Source organism: Balaenoptera musculus, chromosome 12 (genome assembly GCF_009873245.2).
Source record: "Balaenoptera musculus isolate JJ_BM4_2016_0621 chromosome 12, mBalMus1.pri.v3, whole genome shotgun sequence".
NCBI lineage: Eukaryota > Metazoa > Chordata > Mammalia > Artiodactyla > Balaenopteridae > Balaenoptera > Balaenoptera musculus.
In genome coordinates this window covers 64,887,160-64,913,101 of record NC_045796.1, presented here as the reverse complement: position 1 = coordinate 64,913,101, position 25,942 = coordinate 64,887,160, and the positions used below count along the sequence as shown (strand labels likewise).

Genomic DNA, 25,942 nt, shown 5'->3' with positions numbered 1-25,942 from the left:
AGTACGGAGATTCCTCCAAAAATTAAAAATAGAACTACCATAAGATCCAGCAATTCCACTCCTGGATATTTATCCAAAAAAAGGAAAACACTAATTAGAAAAGATATATGTACCCTATGTTCATTGCAGCATTATTTACAACAGCCAAGACATGGAAGCAAGCTAAGGGCCCATCAATCAATGAATGGATAAAGATGTGGTATTATATACAATGGAATATTATTCAGCCATAAAAAAGAATGAAATTTGCCATATGCAAAAACATGGATGAACCTAGAGGGTACTATGCTATGTGAAATAAGTCAGACAGAGAAAGACAAATACTATATGATTTCACTTACATGTGGAATCTAAAAAACAAATGAACAAACATAACAAAACAAAAACAGAATTATAGATACAGAGAACAAACAGGGGGGTGAGAGGGTGAGGGAAATAGGTAAGGGAGATTAAGAGGTACACACTTCCAGTTGCAAAATAAATGAGTCACCAGTATGAAATGTAAGATGTGGGGAATACAGTCAATAATTATGTAATATCTTTGTATGGTGACTGATGGTAACTAGACTTACTGTAATGATTATTTTGAGATGTATGGAAATGTCAAATCACTATGTTGTGTAACAGGAACTAACAGAGTGCTGTACGTCAATTATACTTCAAAAACAACAAACAAACTCATAGAAAAAGAGATCAGATTTGTTACCAGAGGTGGGGGTAAGGGGAAGGGGAATTGGATGAAGGTAGTCAAAAGTTACAGACTTCCCGTTATAAGATAAATAAGTCTTAGGAATGTAACATACAACATGATGAATATAATCAACTGCACTGTATGTTCTATATGAAAGTTGTGAAGAGAGGAAATCCTAAGAGTTCTCATCTCAAGGAAAACAGTTTTTTCTATTTCTTTAATTTTGTATCTATAAGAGATAATGGATGCTCACTAAACAAATTGTGGTCATCATTTCATGATGTATGTAAGTCACATCATTTTGCTGTACACAAAATATTTTTAAATACTATGTAATAAGCTGGGACACGGGCAGAGCAAATTCCCATAATTTGCAAATGTAGTCATTAAAATTGTAATAAGATCTTGAGAGTTCCTGATTCCTGGAATGCAAAAAAACTATGAAGTTGGGTCCCTGTCATCATATGGTATATTTAAATGCCCTTTTAGACACACATCTCCCCATTCCACACCACACTCCCTGTATGCAACATTGCCAAGCCCAGGCTCTTTCTCCCCATGGACATAACTTAAGTCCATCTAGAAAATGATTTGATCTGCAGAATGCAGATCATTTTAAACTGGAAAGAAGAATAAAGCCTTGGAGGCAGCACAGAATGTGGTTATAGTAGTCCAAGTTAAAAATGACTAGAGCATCAGCAAGGGATTTCACTGCTAGACTAGTGTGGTTATTAATGGACAAATGCTCTTTCCTCAACTGGGGAACTGCTTCTACTTTTTGTGGTTATGGGAATAGGAAATGGAAGGAGACAACACTTTACTGGCAGACACAGTACTGACCCTGCAGAGGCAGCAAGAATAATGAGCAGAGAAGGTTTTAGAGAAGACAGTCCTGCCAAGCAGAATAACTGCTGCAGGAAGTGCAGGATTCCTTGGACATGATGGTGACTGGGTTGGGTCACCCTCAATTAGAGTGGGATGGATCAAGCAAAAGGACTGGTGAATAAAATCATCCTAGAATGTTGAAATCACTAGGTAAAAAGCCAAAACATCCTGATTCCTGTCCATTTGTGAGTCATGGTTATTGGGGAGAACCAACCTTTCACTTCACTTATGACACATCTTGACAATTACTTGCTACTCATATATCTGGTATGGTCCTGAGTTCAGATATTCATTCCGTAATCTGAGTATTCTTGATTTTTTGCTGCAATAAATATGGCTATCAAAATAATATAGAATGCAGATTTTAGACTAGTATAACGCTCCAAGATAATGTTTAAAATAAAAAAATGGTCAGGATTTTTTTTAAATTGCAGATTTTAGGAAATAATTTTGGCTGCAAAGAAACAAGTACTAAATGTATGTTTTTAGATTTGATGTTTTGCTTGTTTCACATCCCAAAACTGTTTACTTAGAATCAAATTCTTATGAAAAACCTATTTGGAACTAGGGTCAATAAATATAATGCATGAAACAGATAAAGGAGGAATAAATAATGGAAGAACATAAATAAATAAAATTAAATGAGAAAGCAAGTCATGTTACTGTAGGCTAAATAATATCTAGAAGTGGCCCCTCCTTGGGAGATGATAACTCTGTTTCGTGTTTTTCCTCCTCTCTCTTTCACTTTGACTTTGGGAGCCCAGCAAATAGCTTTGCCTGGGAACAAAAATACAATTAAAGGAGTCAGGCAGAGGGACAAACCAGCCCTCACCTCTGCCACTAAGAACTTGAGGCATAAGTGGATAATTTCTGAAGCAAGATGGCTTTTGCAGAACTATGTTTTTGAGATGCTTAAAATTCTTCCACGAACAATATATTCTTCCACTTTTGATGTATTATTAAATTTTAGAGCAGAAATTTATCAAGGGTTTTGGGGCCTCCACAAAACAATTTGTTTAAATGAAACTGCCCCTGGAAAGGGTCATAACATTATCTGCAGACTCTTGGGCAGTTTTCTTTGTAATCGTGTTAGAAAACCTGGCTTTCTGGAAAGGAAAAATAAGATGATCCTCTAAGGAGCTACGGGAAAAGAAAAATAGGTACCTCAGCTGGGAAGAAATGGAGGTAGAAAGGAATCAGAGATGGCCTTTCCCTGGATCTCTGCCTTCTCTGCCATTTGCCCCACTCTGCCTACAAAGGGGTCCAGCTCTGGCGGCTCCTCCTGATATTATTGGCAGTCAGCTGAATGTCTGCACAGAGAATGCCACAGTCACGGCAAGATTGTTTCTGTATTGAAAAAGCAGAAACCAGCTTCTTGGCACTCCCTCAGAAGAGATGTGATTTCCTAACAAAACAGGAATGCTCGATCAGAAGAGTTTTTGGAACTTTTCCATCTGCCATGAAACCTGGTGAATGGTCTGAGTTTTTCCAAAATTACTTGAAATTTAGCTGCTGGGAGGCTGTGCCGATTGTTCCAATTTTCCTTTCAATTTTGCATTTTGTTGGATGCTTCCCTCAAGTCTTCGGTGTAGTTCTATCATTAGTCAGAGCTGGAAGGTTTATTATTTATTTTGACAGTCACCAGCCTATTTTGTCAAGCAGTACACATTACTGCTCCATTTGACAGGTGTTACTCTTAAAATCCTTCAGTTTCTTTTTTCCCCCTTTGAGTGAGGCTTCTATATCTGCTGTCTTGTTTACCTTCCCAAAGGAAGCACAGTACATTTTCTGGTTGATAAAAGCTTTGTTTCGTTGCTACTTTTCAGTGACAGATTAAGCAGCCATAGGCCAAAGGAAAAAAAAAAATCTTTTTTTGATTTAATCTAAATTTTGGTGATGTGCTTAAGCTGGGATCCAACAGGCGATAAAAAAAAAAAAAAAAGAATAAAAGAAAGGATAGTGAATGTAATGTAAGTAGAGGCAAGAAAGTACTGCCGTTTCACCTACAATATATATATTGTGAGATTAGAAAGGTCAAAACGAGCTTTAAGTTTGGGGTAAAAAGAAATAAGCTGTATAAAATGTTCCAACTCTCCCAGAAGAAAATGTGGGTGGCAATGATGATGTAGAAGAGGATACTGGCTCAGGTTAGAGAACTCAGGCCTTTCTGAGGAACATGGTGTATGAACTCATTTTAAAACACAAATAGTAATACAGACAAAAGAAAAGATGGTGAAGAGCCTTCTATATTGATGCCAATATAGAGACGGGAATTTGATTTTGGACATGCCGATTATAACCTATTATGAAACACTGGGGAATTATTTTTTTCCTGATGTTCATGGTTCATCACTGTGACCTATTCAGTGCTCTAACTTCCTTTTCTGTTCAGATGTCACCTCCTCAGGAAGCCTTCTCTGACCACCCAACGCAAACACTTCTCTACCACCTCCTTGGCAGCTCGCTATCAAGTCCTGTTTTATGTTTCTTAATAGAATGCTTCATGTCCTGTCAGGAAGAAAAAGCAAGTATTTGTTTAATTACTTACTGTCAGTCTCTTCTCTCTTTTAGCAGTACTGGGTAACACTGTACCCTACACGTAGTGGACTAAAATGAAACACATTTATTAATCATGACTCTGTGATTCAGAAATTTGAGCAGGGCTCCTCAGAGGTGACTCCTCTGTGCTCTGTTGTGTCGGTGGCACTCACCCATTCAGATGGTAGCCGGGCTGGAGGATGGCCTTATTCCCACGCTGGGGGCCTTAGTGCTGGGTTGTTGGCTGGGGCCTCTCTCTCCACGTGGCCTCTTTCTCCAGATGGACAGCCTAGACTTCTTTACCAGGTGGCTCAGGATAGCAAAAGAATAAAAGCAGCAGCTGCCATGTCCCATAAAGCCTAGGACCTGAACTAGTACAGCATCACTTTCCCCACATTCTATTGATCAAGTAAGTCTAACCCGTATTCCAAGGGAGAAAAAATAGGTTCCAATTTTTCATGTGAGGTGTTTATCCACGCACAGGCACAGGAGGAACTGTTACAGCCCCCATTGCCGACTATTCATCACACTTCCTAGAATTTGAATTTCCAGATGGCATCATTTAGTTGTGTGGAATCAAGAATACAGTTGCTCATTTATTATTATTTTTCATTATGTCTACAGTGAAACAATGTTGAATACCATACCCCATCTCCAAGACTGATTTCTTTTTTTAACTAGCATTTTTAATCTCTATCTGATAATGGAATATTTCTTCTTATATGTCCTAGTATTGCTTCACAAACAATATACACAAGTAAAGCCATCTCTCCTCCCATGCCAGCTTTTTCTCATAATTCTATTCTATAAATGCTATTATTGCAGACTTTTATTATCTCCAAGGATATAAAATGTGGAGTTACCTTTCTCTCCTTCTTTTGCAATCAGATGGAAAGAGAACCACATTTGAAACTGGCTCTACCTTTTACTGGCAGTGTGAAAGTGAGTAAATCACTTAGCCTTTCTGATCCTATTTATTCATCACTTAAAACTGATATGATACTTTCATCTCAGGGTCATTGTGGAGATTAGTTTTGAAAAAACTTTGAAAAGGCCCGAACACGTTAAGCACACACCAAATGCGAATGTCCAACTTCATGATGTCTTTCTCTAGTGCTCACGTGTCCCATACTTATTGCTAACATTTTCTGTATGCACTGCACCTCCACAATTAGAGACAGTAAACTCCCTGAAGGCAGTGACTCCCCAGATTCTTGACATACGACCACACACATCCAGAACTCGGAACATGATAAAGTCTGTCCATTGACTCACATTAATTAAAAAGTTTAAACACAATTTTGGGGGCAGTAAATGTGAATTCACTGGCTTTTTGGAAAAAGAGGCAATATATATTAAACAGTTTTTCATTATTTTGTGTTCTACATTATGCTGTGTTCTCTATACAGCAAACTCTACTGAAAAGAAAACTATACAGGAAAATAAGAGGGCTGGTTATTGTAAAGGGGACAACTGATTTTGACGGCCAGAGGAAGGTTTTTCAAAACCTGATGCCAGATGTTGGGTCAATCTTGGGAGTTATATTCCTTTTAGCTTTACATTAAGACCTTTATATCTCCTTTTTTATTTTTTTATTTTTTTTTTTTATTTTTATTTTTTTTTTATATCTCCTTTTTTAAAGTCCTTAATATGTCAGCAATGATAGTTTTAGGAGAAAACATTTTAGAGACCAAATACTTTTTTTTCCTTCTCTGAAATATGATTATTTCAATTACTAGTAGCAACAATTAATCACTAAGTGATTCATCAGCCTGCAGCTGGGATTGGAGAGATGGCTTCCTTTCTTTATTCCTATTTTATGTTCTGTGCTCAGCAAGGATTGAGTAATAGCAAACTAATAACTTTTCCCTACCCTCAGCACCTTTTTCTCATACCAGCAAAGAAGAAAATTTTGAGTATTTTTTCCCAAGTACATTTTCCCTCACACATTTCTGAACGGAATTGTAGAATTACAAGTGTTAGTCCATTTTGCTATAAGAATAAGGCATTATAGAAAGATGGTTCCTTAAGATTTGACCTACCATCCTTTGCTATTTTTCACTAAACAACTCATGCTTGAGGCATGGCTAAATAACTGACTCCAAATGGATATGGTTTTCTATTTCTTGGCTACCTGGCATTTTGAACTTCATGTGAATGACATGTAAAACGCTAGATTCATGTCCATGGTCAGAGAACAACTATTAGCAAACCCATTAGTTAGATATTGTATACATTTTTAAACTTTTCAATAAGCTTCCCCCCCACTACTTCTAACGTATGAAGTCAAAATTAATTTACAAATGTACCTGATTCATATGACTCCGGATTTACACTATATTAACATATACCCATCTACTCAGTAATGGATCATCTTCAGATGTTCTAGTGTTCTGATTATCAGTATGTTTCATTGCCTAGAATTCAGTTAGAGGGTATTGAAACCTGTTATGTCATTCCTAGGAGGTGCCAGCAGGTTGGCCTGGGAGCAGCATACTCACCCTATACCCCAGAAAAGGAGTAAATTCATTTAGAGCAAGGTTCTCATGTAAACAATCCACAGCCTTAGAACCATCTACAAATGCCAAAGCACAATTTGTGTCACTGGGAGTTTTCTATACCCTTCATCGATTTCTCCAACATATTAAAATAAATCCTCTTAGTGGAAATCAGAAGTTCTCTTCAGGACTGTGCTGAATTGCCTTCTATTTAATCACATTCATTTATTCACTTAATTAAAGCCCAGTATGCCGTGAAAATGTTAGCTACAAGATCTGTAGACTAAGGATTTTTTTTTCTCCTACTCTCCTTAATGTAACTGAAATTATTATTAGTATACATTAGCAATATTATACACGTCAAAAACTTAGAAGGGTCTGAGACGTTACTCTACCTGTGTCCCAAGTTAGCTTGACACAGTTTCGTGGGTGCTTGCAGAAGACAGGAGACTGCAGAAATAAAGGACTTTATTACTCACAGCAATAGCAGTTGTCAGCATTTATGCTGGTGCCCCATAGGACAGTGTGAAATGAGCCAAGTGCCTGCACACACACAGTGGTTTGTATTCCAGGAGTGGGATTCCAACCTTAGGGAAACTGAATCTTTTATAATGGGCAGTAAACCTGCCTGATCTTTGCCTCCAAGGGAAACACTATCTTTGTCACACTGAGCAATAAACAGGCAAGACCTATGGAGACGTGTCTTCTAATGATATCCACCTCTCCATCCAACACTGTCTTGGCATCTGGAAAATGTTTCCTCTGAGCATAGCCCTCTGTCAGCCACATTGATTAATCTGGCTGATAGAGATTAGGACTAATATGTTCCATTTGGCTCATACTACATTTCATTAAGGCTGATGTCAGTAGGACTCTGAGCAGCAGTATGAGGAAATTTGCAGTATTAACACCAACCGTCCCAGACTCAACCAGCTGAGCAAATCTCATAAACCATCTGGATCTACCTCAGAAATCTAGGTGTTTTTCTCCTTAAGTTTCCACATTGACCTTTCAACTTGGCCTATGGCCTTAGTCTGGTACAGCAGGAGTTTTAGAGATTACACAGACTCTACGTTGGCACTCAAGGAGAAAATTTAGGGGCAATATCATCTATCACAAGCCTGATCACTGAGTTACTACTAACCTGAATACATTCCAGGACTGAGGCAGTGTCTTTGATCACCTCAACTAATATCAAAGACAAATTTTGTATCACCTTTTCTAGTTGGACAACTCACATTGTAGGGAAAACTGACTGCAAGGTGGGTGCAAGTACAAATCAGTTCCCTTTCTGGAAAGCTTCCCCAAGTAATCATTTTGGGAAGATGGCGCAGTTATCTAAGGGCTACGTTATCCTCTAGGGGTATTTCCTTAAAAACTTGGAGGTCTCTTGTGACCACTCCTAAGGTTATAATCACCATTTGGGGGAGAGAAATAAGCTAATGCTTGGTTTCCACACAAGACATATAGTCCTAAGGGTACACGTGGTATCCCTAAAAAGAAAGTGCTATTGGGGCCACTGAATGGGAGGAGGTCTACATCATCCAGTAGCATACATTGACTCCGCTCCAGTGTGGCCTCATAACCAGCTAGTAGATCTTATGTTTCTCAGTTTAGTTTGAACAATTGAATCTAGTTATTGTTTTTGAAGGTAATGTCTGAGGACAGTCAGTCTGCTCTGTCCTACTTTTCTGCATCATCAGCTGGGTGGCTTTTATCCATTCTGTAGCATCACTGAACTACAGTACTTGGCATAGGGGTGAAGTAGATACTAAAGGTGTTGACAGCAATTGTACTGTAAAGTGTAGGGATCAGGGCCATCATCTGCCCCTTTGATAGGCTTCTGGTAATTTTAAGAGGAATGGCAATCCAATGGTGACCAGAGCTGCCTGGTGGGGGAGAACAGATCCTGAAATCAGTTAAATTTAAGTGCTCATTAGTTTGAGAAACATACATGAGGGCCTTTATCTTGAGGAAGACTCCAGGGATGGTCTGAAAGAAAAAAAAATATTAATGTTCCTTTCTCATCCATGTCTCCCCAGAGTGTAAGATGTTCCTTCTCCAGGTTCCAGAGTGATGCTCTTCCTCCAATGCCATAAAATATCTGTGTCCCATTACAGTAGCTATAACTTCACCTTTTTCAATTATCCACTGCTCACACTCAGAAGGGATAGATGCAAAAGTGACAAAAGCAATTTACTAGAACTTACAGAGCTCCCTTATTTCCCTCACTTTGGCCAGTGTGGGCTACTGTAGGGGATCTTGGCAAGCAATGTTCTCAACCAAGTTGTCATTATCTTTATGATTTAACTATGTCACTGTTGCAAGAGGCATCTCTGGATGTAGGGTGCTTCCCTTTGCCAGAGATTCCAATCAGCAATATCATCAGTCACGGAGGTCATTTGTGTAGAGATCATGCAAAGCTCACTTGATAGCTTCCAACCCACAGTTTTGGTCTGGGTCCCATTCAAAGGATGCATATTTGTGAACTAGCCAATATAATGTTCCAAGTAGAATGCCCACTCAAGACATGTACAGTCTTCAATACTCAAAGAGTTCTATAAATTGTTGGATCTCTCTTTGAGGAGGGGCCAAGAGACAGAACTTCCTTGATTGCCAGAGGGGTTGAGAGCTTTGATATACACTCACATAGTCTCAAGATACTCCTTGGCTAGCAAGTCTCTAGATTTTGTTGGGGTTTATCAGCCACTCCTTCTGGGAGAAATGTAATAACACTGAAGTCAAGACCATTCACACTGAGGCTTCAAAGTTGCGAACCTGCAGGTTGTCATCTATTTAGTGAAGACTTCAGACTTCATAAAGTAGAGACATTAATGTTACCTAGGCCACCCCCCTGAAAGCAAATGGCAGGGGAGCTTAGGTACCCTCAGGGGAGTACTGCAAATGTATACTGGAGGCCTTGCTGCATGAAGGTACACTGGTCTTGATCCTTAGGTGCCAGTGGGATAGAAAATAAGGTGTTGCCAATGTTTAACACAGCATACCAAGTGACATCAGTATGTGTAATGGAAATCATTTGTGGGGCTAGAGTAGCAACAACAAGACTCAGTTGCCAATAATCCACTATAAGCCTCCATCTCCCATTATTATTTTTCACTGGACACACAGGGCTGTTGTGTTGGTATTGCAACCTATCCTTGTTATCTTTAAGACCTTGAGACTATGATTTCCACTTGTCGTCCTTGGATTATATATCACTTCTGATGGACCACCTTGGAGGAGACAGGCAGAGGATCTGGTTTACATGTCCCACGAGCAATTTTCTATATGTGACACTTCCTAATTGGGAGAATCCACTCTGGATTCAGTAAACACATATAAATTAATAAAATTGTACATTCAGGAGCAGAAATCACAACAGTACATTGAACTGACTCAAAGGGCCCCACACAAGACATATTAGCTCCCCTTCCCTAATGTGCACCCAGCCCAAATCTCATTACGAAATCTGCGTATCCCTTGAACTACAGAATCAGGAGGGATTGTGAGTTGGGACCTTTCTCCAACAGAATTTTACACATTTGAATTTTTTCCTTCCTCCAAATTCCCTTGCAAATCTAGATGGACGGATATGGGCTTTGGTTTTTCATGGAGTCAAGGGACACCTAGAACTCATCCAAAATCATCTTTCTCTTTAAAGTGGCTGAAGACAGGTTAATGAAGAGGGAGGAATCAGACAGCCTGGGGGAATCAGAAGGCAAGTTATGTTTACTTTCCATTGTGAGCAGAGTAGTGTCTACATACAGCTCAACCAAATGAACCTCCAATGTTTTCAGTCCACCCAAAGCCATATATGAGCACCAAGATTATACATACTGACACCAGCTATTTTAGCTTTGGGGAACCTTTGATCCAACTGCCATAGTCACATTGCTTTCTGGTCGAGGCTGTGGATTTATTCCCCTTGGATAGTTTGGATGTGATATATGCAGTGGAGACTTTTTTTATTCCACCTTAATCTAGGACATCTGAAGTTCCATTATCAAAATAACAACTTAAGTTCTTTCCCAGTTTCAATGTAAGGCCTAGGGGAGTTTTCCAAGGTGACATTGCTTACTGAACAAATTTACTAGGCTTCTTTGGGTCCATTTCTTACTCATTAGTGGGTCACTTTCATCAGCATGGTAAAGCTCACCCAGGGAAGTTAGAGCACAAATCCTTATCAGTGTTGCATCTGTGGTTTCCCAAAGGAGTTTGGTGGTAGAACTTTCTGCCACCGAACTCCAGGACAAGTCCTAGTACCAGTTAATGCAAAAAAATAGGCCTGAGGATGATCAGTGGATGAGAGCCTTCAGTTTCCCCTCTTACAAAAGAATTAGCAATACCTAGGGCATCATTTGAAATTGTCTTACATCTACTTCCTAGTGCTTGGCCTGAAACCATCTCCACAATTCCTCTTAATTAAAAGGAAATAAAATGGAGGACTTTTTATACCCACTTGATCTTCTTACATAAACCTCCCTCTTCTAACTTCCCTCTTCTCCTGTTAATCAGCCATGAGACCCTTATCTTTATTCTTGCGGAAAGCCATGTCTCCACCAGCATCCCATCTCTCAGGACAATGGAGGGGTTTGAGATTTTACCTGACTAGCAAGTTATTCTGCCTCTCTTTCATAGATACTCAGAGAAGACAAAAAATAAATAAATAAAAAATAAACCCCTGGGATAGGAGACAAAGGACTTTATTATTTCCAATGACAGTAATAGCCAGAGTGTCAGTGTTTACACTGCTTCCCCAAGCTCCAATTCCCATAGGGTGGCATGAAGAGGTTCAGCTGACATCTGAACATGTAGTGGGTTACAGTACGAGACACAAAACATGAGTTAGAGAAACCAAATCTTCTGTAATAGGTAGAAAACATGCCTACTTTTTAACCAAAGATAAACATGTTTTCATTATACTGGACAGTGACATAAACAAACAAGAACAACAAAAACAAAGAAACAAAACAAAAAACAAAAAATAAAACTGCCTTTTGCTCCAGAAGGAGAAACTACCTCTATCTCCTGAAGCTGTTTGCTGTACTAACATCCTTGAAATAATAGTCCAGAACAAAGGCCTGTGCCTCTGCTCATAAGACATGCAGAAATGTGAGAAACTCGTGGATAACTGTCTCCCAAAAACGTTCCCCTGTAAAAATGTATTAAAGTGCATTTTCTGTCTGTGTTTTTGTTTCTGTCTCTTTCTCTTACACACACACACACACACACACACACACACACACACACACACATTCCCCCCTCAAACGTTGAAGAAGTGTTTTTGAGGTATCTTATAGCTTTAAAATAATTCCAAGAAGTTTTACAATAAAAATATCAGGATATTCATATAATATGAACGTCAGAATTTCTTTAGTAGTTGAAAAAATAAAAAACCCTGTTTTTCCAGTAATTATTAATGGGATATGGAATGAATTCTAATTATATTAATAACATAGATAAGAAGAATGACTGCAGAGACTGACATGGGGAAATATCCAAAGTCACAGATTAGGAGCATTATGTGTAGCTAAGCAGATATCAAGCTGGGAAAACTGGCTGGAATGAGAAAGTTTGGCAAATATTTGAAAAAAGAAAACAATTTGAGTGAAATTTATAAACGAAAAGAAATCCAGTCAGTTAAGGTGATGGAGGATGAGTGAGGATGAAGCAGTACCGCTTCACTGAGCAAGATAATAGTCTGCTCAGAGTATTCTGGACCCTGGAATTTTAGAGACTAAAGATTTAAGGTGGCTATAAAAGAATGAATTGTAGTGGTTGACATAGGAAGGATGAATAAGGATATCAATTGATGCCTACTCAATGTAAGGAAAATCTGGCAATATTTCAGAGATGATGAGAGTCCAAACTATATATGGAAGAAGAAAAAATTCTTCTCGGAATGTTTCAGTACAGAAGCCATTTAACTCACGTGGAAGTGAAGGTCTTTGGGACAGCCATCTATTTCACAGGACATAAAGATCTTCTCTAGTGGGAGTTAACAGATATAGCCCTCCCAGCTCCTGTCGGAAGATATATGCAGCACAAGATTAGGAAATGCCTATTATTATATTGTTTTTATTGTATCATAAATATTCATAGCATCATACCACAGAGGAAAATTGTGCCAAAGGAGAGATAGAATTCCAGCATCAATGAGCTTATGGAGCAATGTAATATGCAGAAAGAACAGAAGGAGAAATGTAATATACTGACTTTTAATTTTTATTTGAGACTGATGCTCATGGCTATCTAAAGCTAGCCTCATTAGCAGAGGAGCAAAATAAATATATTTTATATATATTTATATATATTGTATATACACTACAAATTCCAAATTCTAGATTTGACAGATATATTTATTGCATACATATGATGAAAATGTAACTATTACCATTTATAATTATGCTTTGCAGTCAGGATTTGTTTTCCCTTTGTAAAAATGCACACACATAATGTGCAAGAGACATTGGATAAGGACAGTTTAATTATCCTCTCAAGAACAAATATCGTTGTATGGTCAAAGGTACCACACAGGGTGTTCACATAAGATGGGCATTTCCTTTTTGATATTCCCATCTGGGCCTGCCTTGAAACTGAAAACTAAAAGGGGCAAATGCAGAAGTTAATACATCAAGACTTAGTCTTCCTAAAATATTTTGCATCTCAAGAATAAACCCATAATGAAATACATTTCATTTCGGCTTAGCTTTCTCAAAAGCCACCTACTGCAATTGCTTCAAGTCATGCTGCCTATGCAATCTATCTTGCAACAAAGTCTAAATTAGTTTGTATCTGTATTACAGAAGCTAAACACAGCTGAAAGGTAGGCCTGTGAAAAGACATTTGTGTACATTGTCATATACACAACAAGGCAGATCTTCTGGTCTGAATTCCAACTTTGGGATCCAGTTCTATCAGTAGCTTTGTGTAGACATGAGCATACGGTGGAACTGACTTCAAATTCTAAGAATGTGGGTCCAGTTTGATTATATTTGCAACGTCTCTATGCAAACCACTAGAGGAACGGGCATTGTCAAATAAATAATGATAATATAATAGCTAACATTTATTCATTTTTTTCTACTTATCAGGCATGAGATAAACATTTATATGCAATTTCTTATTTAATTCTCACCCCAGTCCTATGAGGCAGGTACTATTATCTATTATCTCTATTATGTACATGAGGGAAAGCAGGCTTAGAAGGTTATGTAACTTTCCCGAACTCATAAACCTGTTACAAGATAGTATCAGGACTTAGGCCAAGGTCTCTATGACCTTGGAATCCAAGATCTATGAATGACCTTGAGAAACACTTAAGTACAATCTAGAATTCTGCAAAGAAATGAATCTAAAATTGACCAGAGAAAGAAAGATGAGGCATGCAATTCAAACTCAATTTGTTAGAACATATTATTAAAAATGTTTTGTTATACTCTCCCACACTGGGAAGTTATCTTTATCAAGAATCCTGAGTCACAGAGTGCAAATCCAACCTGGCAAAGTGCCCTGCAAATACAAGCTGCTGTAGGTGATTCAGCATGAAACATCATCTTTTTCAGAGTCTCACACTCAGTCCATTATTATAATTCCAATGGTAATGTCAATATCTCAATTTTATAGCTGAGTGTCTCAACAATACCTTTTTATATAAAATTTTCTTAATTTAAAGAAATACCTTATAAAGGTTTTAAGTTAAATATAGAGTCTATGTTTAGGGCAAATCATTGAGTATAGAGCAGTCTTACTTAGGAATTCAATACATATTGATCAGAAATAATAGTTCTTTAATCTTGCAAAATGACTTACCCAATAAAATGTTTAAATGACCTTTATAATAAATACAGATAGAAGCTGGACAATTACATGATTTAATTGTGCTCTAATATCTGAATTATTTTCCTTTGAAAGTAAAATGAACTCTGATTAAAATTTTAATGGAGTAAATTAATCACCACTTCATATGAAAGTTATAAAAAAGTATTAAAAATAACTGTAACTACAATAATTTGTTAATGGATACATAAGATAAAAGATGTAAATTTTAACATCAAAATTATAAAATGTGTGTGTGCATGGGTGGGATAGTAAAAATGTAAAGCTTTATTATGCATTCAAAGTTGTTATTATCAAGCTTAAAATAAAATGTTATAAATATGAGATGTTTTATGTAAGCCTCATGGTAATCACAAAGCAAAAACCTATCTAAATACACAAAAGATAAAGAGAAGGGAATCTAAGCATACCACTACAGAAAATCATCATATCGAAAGAAGAGAGTAAGGGAAGAAGAAAGAAACAAAGGAATTATAAAACAGTCACAGAACAACAAATAAAATGGAAAAGTAAGTCTTTACCTTTCAACAATTACTCTAAACGTAAGTGGACTAAATTCTCCAATCAAAAGGCATAGAATGGCTGAATGGGTTAAAAAACACAACATTCAAATATATGCTAACTACAAGAGACCTCAGCTTTAAGGACACACACAGACTGAAACTGAAGGGATGGAAGAAGATATTCCATGAAATGAAGCCCCAAAGAGGGTAGGGGTAGCTATACTTATACCAGATAAAATAGTCTGCAATAAGAGAAAAAGGAGGTTATTATATAATATTAAAGGAGGCAATCCAACAAAAGGATATAACATTTGTAAGTACTTATGTACCCATATTGGATCCTCTAAATATATAAGGCAAATATTAACAGATCTGAAGAGAGAAATAGACAGCAGTACAGTAATAGTAGAGGACTTTGATACCCTACTTTCAACAATTGATAGATCATCCAGACAAAAAAATCAATAAGGAAACATTGGACTTAAACTACACACTAGACCAGATGGACCTAACAGACATATACAAAACATTCCATCCAAAAACAACAGAATAGGCATTCTTCTCAATTGCACATAGAACATTCCTCAGGATATATCATGTGTTGAATCTGAACGAGGCTGCAGCACCTGTGCAGACATGGCCAAGTGGGGCTGGGGACCTGCCCTGGATCATGGAGGAGTGGGAGGACAGACCAACATGAACAACTGGCAATGGACAGAGCAGGATGTCACCAGCTGGTCCAAGGGGAAGTTCGATGAGCTACTGGTGGTCACTGTTGTAGAGAATAGGCTGGCTGCTGCAAGATCAGTAAGCTGAAGCAAGTGCAAGATGAGGTTTTCTGCAGCAGCTGGAAAGGAAAGCGTATTTCATTTTATGATTGGAACATCAAACTGGGTTAGAAAGGTATAATTAAAGAATCTAGAGCAAAGCACAAGGGATTGATAGAAATATTCAACCTTTCTGAAGAAAATGAAGTAGATGACATTGGGGCAAATGTGAGTAAAAATAAAGATGGGGACATTATGGAAACTGAAGGCACTGCCAAGAGCAGGGAGGCTTTTTGAGATTGCCTGAAGGCACGTAGGAAGGAATTTAAGATGGGAATGATTTACCAAAAAAGCTATGACAACTCAGGAATTGCCACTTGTTAAAAGGAGACTGAGTGAGAATACCTTGCAGGCCCCATCTCCCATGGCATTGGGCATCAGGATTCCCAATGTGGTGGCACTGCACATGATGGAACTATTTGACACATTTGTAGAGAAGCTGTATAGTGTCTTCAATGTGAAAGTTTGGTGCACAAATTATATAAGTTTCCTGCTGTATTAGAAGATGAAAAGGGAAGGAAATCACAAATGTTTGATGGGAAAATCACTGTAAATGTATGGAATTGTTAACAAATGAAAATATAATCATTAAGTGGAGATGTAGGAACTGGCCAGAAGTTGAACTGAATTTTGTGCCCCATCCAAGGTAAGTGGAATTACAATTGAAATGTAAAGGACTTCCTGTTTGTAAAGAAGAAAACATGAGATTCTGTTGGTAGAAGCAGCATCTTGAAGAAATGAAAGGTTTACTGCAGCTGACCACCCTAGATGGTTGAATTAGTTAGAAGATTTTATAAGGGCATTACTTTTTGTAATCAGAAAGTGTCAAGTTAACATTTTCCCTATTATTACTTTAAAAAATGAGGACAAAAACTCTTAATTCATATTGGATGAAATCCATGAACTTATACAGAATTTAAAGCATTGTTTGTATCTTTACTACAACTAGACTCTGCATTGAGTTAAAAGCAGCAAGTAACCTGAAATTAGGTATTAACATTACCTCCCATAGATGATCCTCTGGGGATAGATTGAGTCCTTGAGTACAGATAGTTGAAGTTTCCCAAGCTAAATGTTGTCCTAGAAAACTTACTTTCAGCTGTGGTTTTAGCTCAGGAAGACAAAAAAAAAAAAAAAAAAAAAATGGCATGTTGATACCATTCCCTTAAAAAACAAACAAAAAATTCTCTTCCTTTTTCCTCTAAAACATATTTGCTTTTTTTCTTTGTGTTTTTATGTTTTGGTAGATAAGTTCTACCTGATTTCTCATTGTTTACTTGAAAAGAGCAACAATCTTACTATCTGTTTAAATTGTTCTCCTAAAAAGTCAGCAAAAAAAAATTACGCACAGTGTTTAACTGTACTAGTAGTACTTTAGAACTGAAGGAGTCATTTTTGTTTACATTTTGAAATTGAACCCAGAAAGGAAATAGCCCATTCATTATAGGGCTACAAAGTTCAAACTACAATTTTTTAATAACCCCTTCATTCTCCCTCTTCTGTGAATACTGGATGGATATCAATAATATATTAGCTTCAAAAAGGAAAGAGTTAAAAAACTACATAATGGGCTGGGCAGGGAAACAAAAGACCCAGGTTGTGCTCCCAGATTACTGCTAGTACTAGTCTGGGCCTCGTTTGTAAGGTCACAGTAATCCTAACAAACCTCATTCTCACCTTCCTGCAGTGTGAAGAAACCATACAAATAACTATGAAATAAAGCCCTTGGCTGTTCTTCAGCATTCCAGCATGGTCATGGAATCTTCATCTGTGCATTGACAGGTCTGGTACTCACTAGAGGGTTGGAAATAATCACAGAAGGGGCCAGACTTGGACACAGCTCAGTCAGAAGGCTCTGTATAAAATGAGAAAAAGGGTTTCCTTGAATGTGGGGATCAGTTTAGAATGCTCACAAGCTTCATGAACAAAACCAGATGGTCTCTGAGGTAAACCCTCAAAGTCTCCCAGGAGTTCTTGGACTAGGAGTTGTTCATCCATGACTCTACTATAAACTTGCTTGGTCCCTTGGTGGAAATAATTCTTCCAGATTTTTTTTCAATCTCGAAATATATATCTGTGCAAAATTTCATGGCTGGGAAAGCTTCTGTGCTGCTGACTCCCTCCCTGAGATACAGGCAACCCACACATACCAAGACATAAGCACTGATCAATTGTCTCTAAATTTCCAGAGAACAGAGGCCTGTTCTCAGCATAAGAAGTCCAATCTCCCAGGGGCCTGTGCAGAAGCAGCCAATCGAGAGGTGCCCAAGCTTTATGTGAAGAAGATTCATATGTTGCCTTGTATCCTGCAACCTTGTTATAATCACTTATTAACTCCATCATTTTTTTTTTGTCCACTCATTTGGATTTTCTAAACAGTTGTCTTCTATGAACAAATGCAGTTTTATTTCTTCCTTCCCAAGCTGTATATCTTTTATTTCCTTTTCTTTTCTTATTGCATTAGCTACTACTTCCAGTACAATGGTGAAAAAGAGTTGGTTAGGGAGGATATCCTTGTCTTGTACTTGTAGGAAAGCTTTTATGTTAGCTGTAAGTTTTTTGATGAGAATATTTATCAAATTGGGGAAATTATCCTCTGTTCCTAGTCTGCTGAGAATTTTTATCATGAATGGGTGTTGGATTTTGCCAAGTGCCTTTCTGCATCTAATGATATAATCATATGTTTTTTTTTTGTTTATTGATATAATTGATTACATTATTTAATTTTTGAATGTTGAGCTAACCTGGCATACCTGGGAAAAATCTCACTTGGTCATGGTATATAATGCATTTTATACATTGTTGGATTCAATTTGCAAATATTTTGTTGAGGATTTTTGCATCAATGTTCAAGAGAGATAATGGTCTTAGTTTTCTTTTCTGGTAATGTCTTTGTCTGGTTTTGATATTAGGGTAATTCTGGCCTTAAAGAATGAGTTAGATTGTATGTCCTCTGTTTCTATCATCTTTAAAAGATTTTAGAGAATTAGTACAAATTCTTCCTTAAATGTTTGGTAGAATTCACTGGTCTGGTGCTTTATGTTTTGGAAGGTTATTAATTGTTAATTCAACTTCTGTAATAGGTTTAGACTGACTCATTTGTTTCTTCTTGGGTGAAAAATTGGGTCATTCAAGGAATTTGTCCATTCCATCTAGGTTATCAAATTTGTGGGCATAGAGTTGTTTACAGTATTCCTTTATCTTTCTTTTAACGTCCAAAGGATCTCTACTGAGGCCTTTGCTTTCATTTCTGATACAGTACTTTTTATCCTCTTTTTTCTTAGCCTGCTAGAGGTGTATACATATATTTTACTAATCTTTCCAAAGAACAAGATTTTAGTTTCATCAATTTTCTCCATTGATTTTCTGTTTTCAATTTTGTTGATTTCTGCTCTAATTCTAATGATTTATTTTCTTCAGCTTACTTTGGATTTAATTTGCTCTTCTTCTTCCAGTTTCCCAAGCTAGAAATGTAGATTATTGATTTAGATCTTTCCTTTTTTCTAATATATTTATTCAATGATATTTTCCTCTAAGCACTGCTTTCACTGTATCTCACAAGTTTTGATAAGTTGTGTTTTCATTTAGCTCAAAATATTTTAAAATTTCTCTTGAGAATTTTTTCAGTGACCTATGTGTTGTTTAGAAGTGTGTTGTTTAATCTCCACTTATTTGGGGATTTTTCAGTTATCCTTCTCTTACTGGTTTCTAGTTTAACCCCACTGTAGTCTGAGAGCAGATAATGTATGAACTCTATTTATTCTCTTAAATTTGTTAAAGTGTGTTTTATGGCCCAGAACATGGCGTATCTTGGTGAATGTGTATTCTGCTGTTGTTGGTTGAAGCAGTCTATAGATGTCAATTATATCCAGTTGATTGATGGTGTCCTTGAATTCAACTGTGTCCTTACTGATTTGTTTCCTGCTGGATCTTCCACTTCTTAAAAATTAGTATTTTTTTAATCCTTGAAATTCACACATTTCACCAGATTATGACCAACTAGATCCCCCTTCCCTCCTTCCTTCCTTCCTTCCTTCCCTTTCTGTCTCTTTCTTTCTTCCTACTTTTATTTTTTGTCCAATATTGAAGGGACATTTTTAATCATCAGAATTGATCTTCAATTGGGGTAAATTTGTTGATTTTAATGTATACAAAACATTTTTCATTAAAATGATACATTGGATTGAAATTTCAATATTGTAAAGATCATTTCACACCAAATTAATTTATTTTCAACTTATCATTGTACAGAAACACTTTATATTATTGGTATTATTTGTTTGTTAATTTTTTCTTCTCTGCATGTCATTTACCTTTTAATGTTTTATGGCGTCTGTCATTTTACAGAAGTTTTAAATATTTTTGTAAGCAAAACTGTTACTTTTTTCTAGTTTTTTCCTTCCTAGGGAAAATATTGTTTATGTCAAGGTTGTAGAAATACTCCCCTACAGACCTCCCAGAAATTCATTTATTTTCCTTTTTATTTAATGCTTCAATCCATCCAGAAACTACTTGTGTGTGTGTGTGTGTGTGTGAGTGTTAGATCTCTAACCTGATCTTGTTTTTGACACTAATCAATATATAATAGATCTTTTCCTCAATGATTTTAAAGATCATGCTCATGATAAGCAAAATTTGTACATGTACATATATCTATTGTTATTTCATACTTCCTATTCGATTTTACTGACCTATTTGCCTATTTCTGTGTATACACTACAATGTTTTGCTTGTTTGGCTTTATAGTATGATTTGATATTTTCCAGACCACTAATTCTCAATATTAAGTTGTTCCATATCACTAGGGAATATTGGGAAGGTGTGGGGGTATTTTATGGTGTCAAAATGACTGATGGTGTGCCACTAGCATTTACTAAGTGAAAGCCAGAGATGTTAAGATATTCCAATAAGTAAAAGAGTCCCACCCAACAAAGAATTATTTTAACCAAAATGTTAACAATATCTCTATTTGAGAAAACTTGTTTAAGGAAAAGCAAAAATAAAACAAAGCAAAAAACAAAAAATATCAAATGAAAAACAGTTTAGAATCAGTTGGACAAATACAATTAAAAAGTGAATTTGAATTTTTTTAAAAAATTAACTGATTTGGAGGAGAACTAACAATTAAGAAAAATTAAGAATTAGGATTGAAACTCCTCATTCAGGAAAAAAATATCTTGGTATATTTCATGTCTTCAGGAAATATTCCCCCCCCCCACTTAGGTTTTACACATCCTCATCAGATTAATCCATAGGAATCTTACAGGTTTTGCTACCACTGTGAATGGAATTTGTCCTTTATTTTATATCATAATTTTCTATTATATATTTTCACTGTATTTTCTAGTAGTTGAATCTTGTGTATATGAATGGGAAAGCCATTGATTTTTCTTTATTGGTGAACTCAATTACTTTTCAGAACTATTTTATTAGGCCTAATTTAAACATTTTGTTCCATTAATTCCCTTGTGTTTTTGAGATAGACGATCATGTTTTTTGCAAGAGTAATTTTTTCCTACCATTGTAATATCCCATATATGTATTGCTTTGTATAATTACATTACCTAGGAACTCAGTCGGTAGTAATAGTGGCATCTTGCTTCTCACTATAATGGCACTGCCACTAATAGTTTAGCATCAAGTATATTGTTGGCTCTGTTCCTACTAGATATGCTTAACCAAATTTTCTTTCTATTCCAGCATATTAACTATTTTTATAAAGAAACTTCCATCTGAAGACAAGTATCAGCTCTGAGAAAAATACTCATTCAATTATTATGACTTAATTTTTTAACATAAGATGAAAAGTAAAACACATCTAATTGACTAATTTGTTCCAATAGCAGTTCTTAAATTAATTATAGTAACAATTGTCTAAATGCTCTCTTTTCTTTGTATTTACATATTTGTATTTCTTTTTTCAAACTTAAAGTGGCTCTTACCTCTCTACTACTACTACTACTAGTAAACTAACACCTAAAAGTGCATACTATATGCTGGGTACCACCTGTACCTGTTTCGTGTGTGTTACTCATCTTTTCCTCACGATATCCTCAGAGGTAGATATTATTATCTTCATTTTAGAGATAATGAACCAGTTACAGGAAGGATAAGTGACTTTCTCAAGGTCATACAACTGATAATTGAGCATAATGGAAGATATTAAATAAAGATGGCATATTAATCAAATGTCTCTTAATATCCCTTCCCCCTTAATCTCAAATAATGAATGCCTCTATTACATTCCTGAGTATCACCAACAGAGATGACCTTTAGTTTCTCTTCTGTTTGCTTTGCATTCTTTTTCATGCTTACCAGTGATCTATATTTGGATTTATGTCCTTTGCATTTATCATCTATCACTTTCTGGTGTGTGTAGCAGTGGTAGTATGCAGCGGTGGATCTGTACCATGGCACCATTGGTACCTAAGGGGCATCCAAACAAGTGCATTTCTTCAACATCATCTTGGCTGCAGTTCCTCCCACAAAGCTTCTGTTGTCTTCTGCCCATTTTCCTAGCAGGTCTTCCATCCTGCCAGTTAATTATATGAGCTATCCGACATTCCTTCAATAAATTAATTTTCTCCTTTTATTAGCTAGAAGACCTGTTTTTGCTGCTCACAACGAAGATCCCTAACTGAGAGAGAAATTGTTACCAAGGAATGGGGTGCATCGATAGATACCTGCAAGGGAATATGGGGACCGTCAATTGTTTATCTGGCATAGCTGGGTCAGTTAGTCAAAATCTTGCTCAAATGCCAAGATGGGAATTCTTCAGCAGTGAAAAACCTAATCAAATCATTGCCTGTGGTCACCTGGCATCAAGTGCGCAGTGCAGGCATGACTTATGGGAATTGAGTTGCTTTTACCACAGAACAGTAGGATGACATGAGGAATTTATGGACGTAGAAAAGGAGCAGCTGTTTCAAACATAATGGGCAGCTTAAAGAAAGAGAATGACAAGTTAAAATCCTTGAATTCTAGGCTCATAGCACTGATTGAAATCCAGGGAGTTTCTAGGATCAAGATAAAAGAATCTCTTATCTTTTGTTGCTGCAGGGACTGAGCTGGGTAAAAAACAAAATGTGGTCTTAGAGATAGTAAAATTAAGACTATCAGTTGAATTCACAGCTTTTCCTTCTCTCGCATGTGGAAATTAAAGAACTGGTAGGAAGAGTATGTTGGCACCCTAAACAATTCCCACCTGTAGTCCATTGACACTGAAGAACATGCAAAGAAGCATCCTCATTCCTCTCCCTAAAGACACCTATAGCCACTTACCAAGGTAAAGGTTCCCTGGTGAAAGAGAAATGCTTATTCAGACTTTAAGCATATATTAACTCATTGTACCTATTGGAGGATACTCTTTCTTTACAACCTTCAGGGCCACTTGTGAATGTCATGGTACAAAATAATGCCACAGGAAGTCCAGTTTTCTCTGGTGCTAGTATATCATGTAGACCTTGACAATTGTTTCACATTGCCTTAAACAAGAACCTATAAGAATTTATGGGAAGTGGCTGCTAGTTTTCGTAGATAATAAGGAATCTCAAAGGATAAGTATTTTGGAGAGGAAGGAGAAGCAGGGAAGAATTTTTTTGAAATGGGCTTGGAACATAAAGAATATCCATGCTACATGCTCAAAGGACATCTTCACTCATAATAATTAGGTAGACAAGAGAACATGATCTCTCAGTGTCAGTCATCTCCCTTCTATAATATCTTCAGAACTTGCCTAATGAACTATGTGGCTATGGTGAACAAGATGGATGCAATTCACAAGTGCAACAACACAGAATTCCCTTTACCCGCGTATGAAGACATTTTTCCAAAAGTAGTAAATATGAACCTATAATATTGTACCATAATACCTCTGGGCAACAGTTGATTTTTTTTTTTCTTTTACTTCTTTTGTCGTGGAGAGTTCCTGTGATGTGGATTAGTTACTTATTCTGTATTTGGATTTAGATTTGATTTCTCCATTCATCATGCCTCAAGGCAGCATTTTCATGAATGTTTTAATCAACTGAATACCTTATTCAGCATGATGATATTGCTCATAATTTCTTCCAAACAAGGAACTCAATTTCCCATGAAAGAAATACGACAATGGGGGTAGTGCTCTTAGGTTACTTTAGTCTTATCATATACCTTATTGAAGAATCAATTACGGCACCAGATCATAGGATGCCACCTATGATTTGAAACATTGACCAGTATATGGTGCTATTTCTTTCATAATAAGTATATATAGGTTCCCAAACAAAGGAATAAAATTGTAATTAGCACCTCTCACAGTTAAACCTAATCAGCCATTCTCATTTTTAGAAAAATTCTCATCCCTGAGATTGGGAACTACTAGTTTAGACATTAGTAATAACCGTGGGAAAAATGTTCTACCAGGGGATTCAGCAACGGTTACATGGAAGTCAACAACACCATCTAGACAATTCAGTCTCATGAAACTGAGCCAGCAGGCAAAAAAAGGGGTTACTGTATTGGATTGGGTCATTAGATTCTGGAAATCAAGAAAAAAGAGAATAATGATGCGTCAAGGAGGATGCATTCTTAAACGGTCCCTGAGGAATTTTCATACAACCATATCTACTTGTAAAATACTGGGACTCTGTATAGATAGGACTAGCAAGAACTTGGAACTCCTAGGAATAAAGGGTTGATCACTTTACTGCTAAAGAACTCCACAACAGCTGATGGCAAAGGAAATATATAGTTTAGAGAAAAATAAAAGTGATATTGGGACTTCCCTAGCGGTCCAGTGGTTACAACTCCACGCTTCCAATGCAGGGGGCACGGGTTTGACCTCTGGTTGGGGAACTAAGATCCCACATGCCTCGCGGTGCAGACAAAAAAAAAAAAGTGATATATATATATATATATGCACACACACACACACACACACATATATATATACACACTCATATATATATATATATGTATATATTATTTTGTGATCATTGTAAAAATGAGCATTGGCTCCATTGTATACATCTTTTTCTCTGCAAACCTTTTTATTTAAAATATATATACATAATTGTAACCTCTTTCTCCTTTCAGTTCCTTTTCTTTCAGTCACTACTGCTACAGGAATAAGTGATGGTTAACTTTATAATTTCAGATATATTTTGTTGAATATCAAGACTGGATTCAAGAGAACTAGGGTCAGGACGGATGTTACTGAAGGATCCTAGACTTGGAGCTAGATGCTGTGATGGAAGAGACTTAGAGTTTTCTCTTTTTGAGACACTGGTAAAAATGGACTTTTGCTATGAGAGGAAACTGCATTGTGGTAGGAGTTTTTTCTTTCAAAATAGGAAGAACATTTTATATGAATGTTGGATTGCCAAAGGGACAATTTTTAGTGAGCATATTTCAGGGCCAAAATACAAATGTTTAATTTATTTGGGAATAAAGTCTCCATTATGTAAATCTTGGAGGGAGCCAAGGTTCAAGGAGAGACAAAAGGGTCAAAGACTTTTTTCCTCTGGCACATAGAGCAGGGCAAGGGACCTACCTTTCACCAACCAGATGCCCCCTTGCTCCCTTTTTTCAATTTATTTAAGCTGAAAAAAAAGTTTACCCATTTCCCCCAACTTCCACTTCCTGCCTCTGGCAACCACCAATCTGTTTTCTGTATCTAGAAGCTTGTGTTTTATTTGTTTTTAGTTTTCATATATGAGAGGTCATGTGGTGTTTGTCTTTGTTTTTTTTTTGGCTGCGCTGGGTCTTCATTGGGGCGTGCAGGCTTCTCTAGGTGTGGCGTGCGGGCTTAACTGCCCCACGGCATGTGGGATCTTAGTTCCCTGACCAGGGATCGAACCCACGTCTCCTGCATTGGAAGGCAGATTCTTAACCACTGGACCACCAGGGAAGTCCCGGTATTTGTCTTTCTATGCCCTTCACTTAGCATAATGCTCTTAATGTCCATCCATGATGTCACAGACAACAGATTTCTTTCTTTTTTATGGCTGAATGCTATTCCATTGTATATGTATACCACAATTTCTTTATCTATTCATTCATCAATGGACACTTAGGTTGTTTCCATATATTGGATACTGTAAATAATGCTGCAATGAACATGGGGATACATATGTATTTTCAAATTTGTGTTTTTGATTTATTCAGATAAATACTCAGAAG

At 36.8% G+C, this 25,942-nt stretch overlaps 1 pseudogene; it reads left to right on the top strand.

The window, feature by feature from the left end:
* Nucleotides 1-16,557, top strand: part of LOC118905012 — a 28,362-nt pseudogene extending 11,805 nt beyond the window's left edge.
* Nucleotides 16,558-25,942: the final 9,385 nt, after the last annotated feature.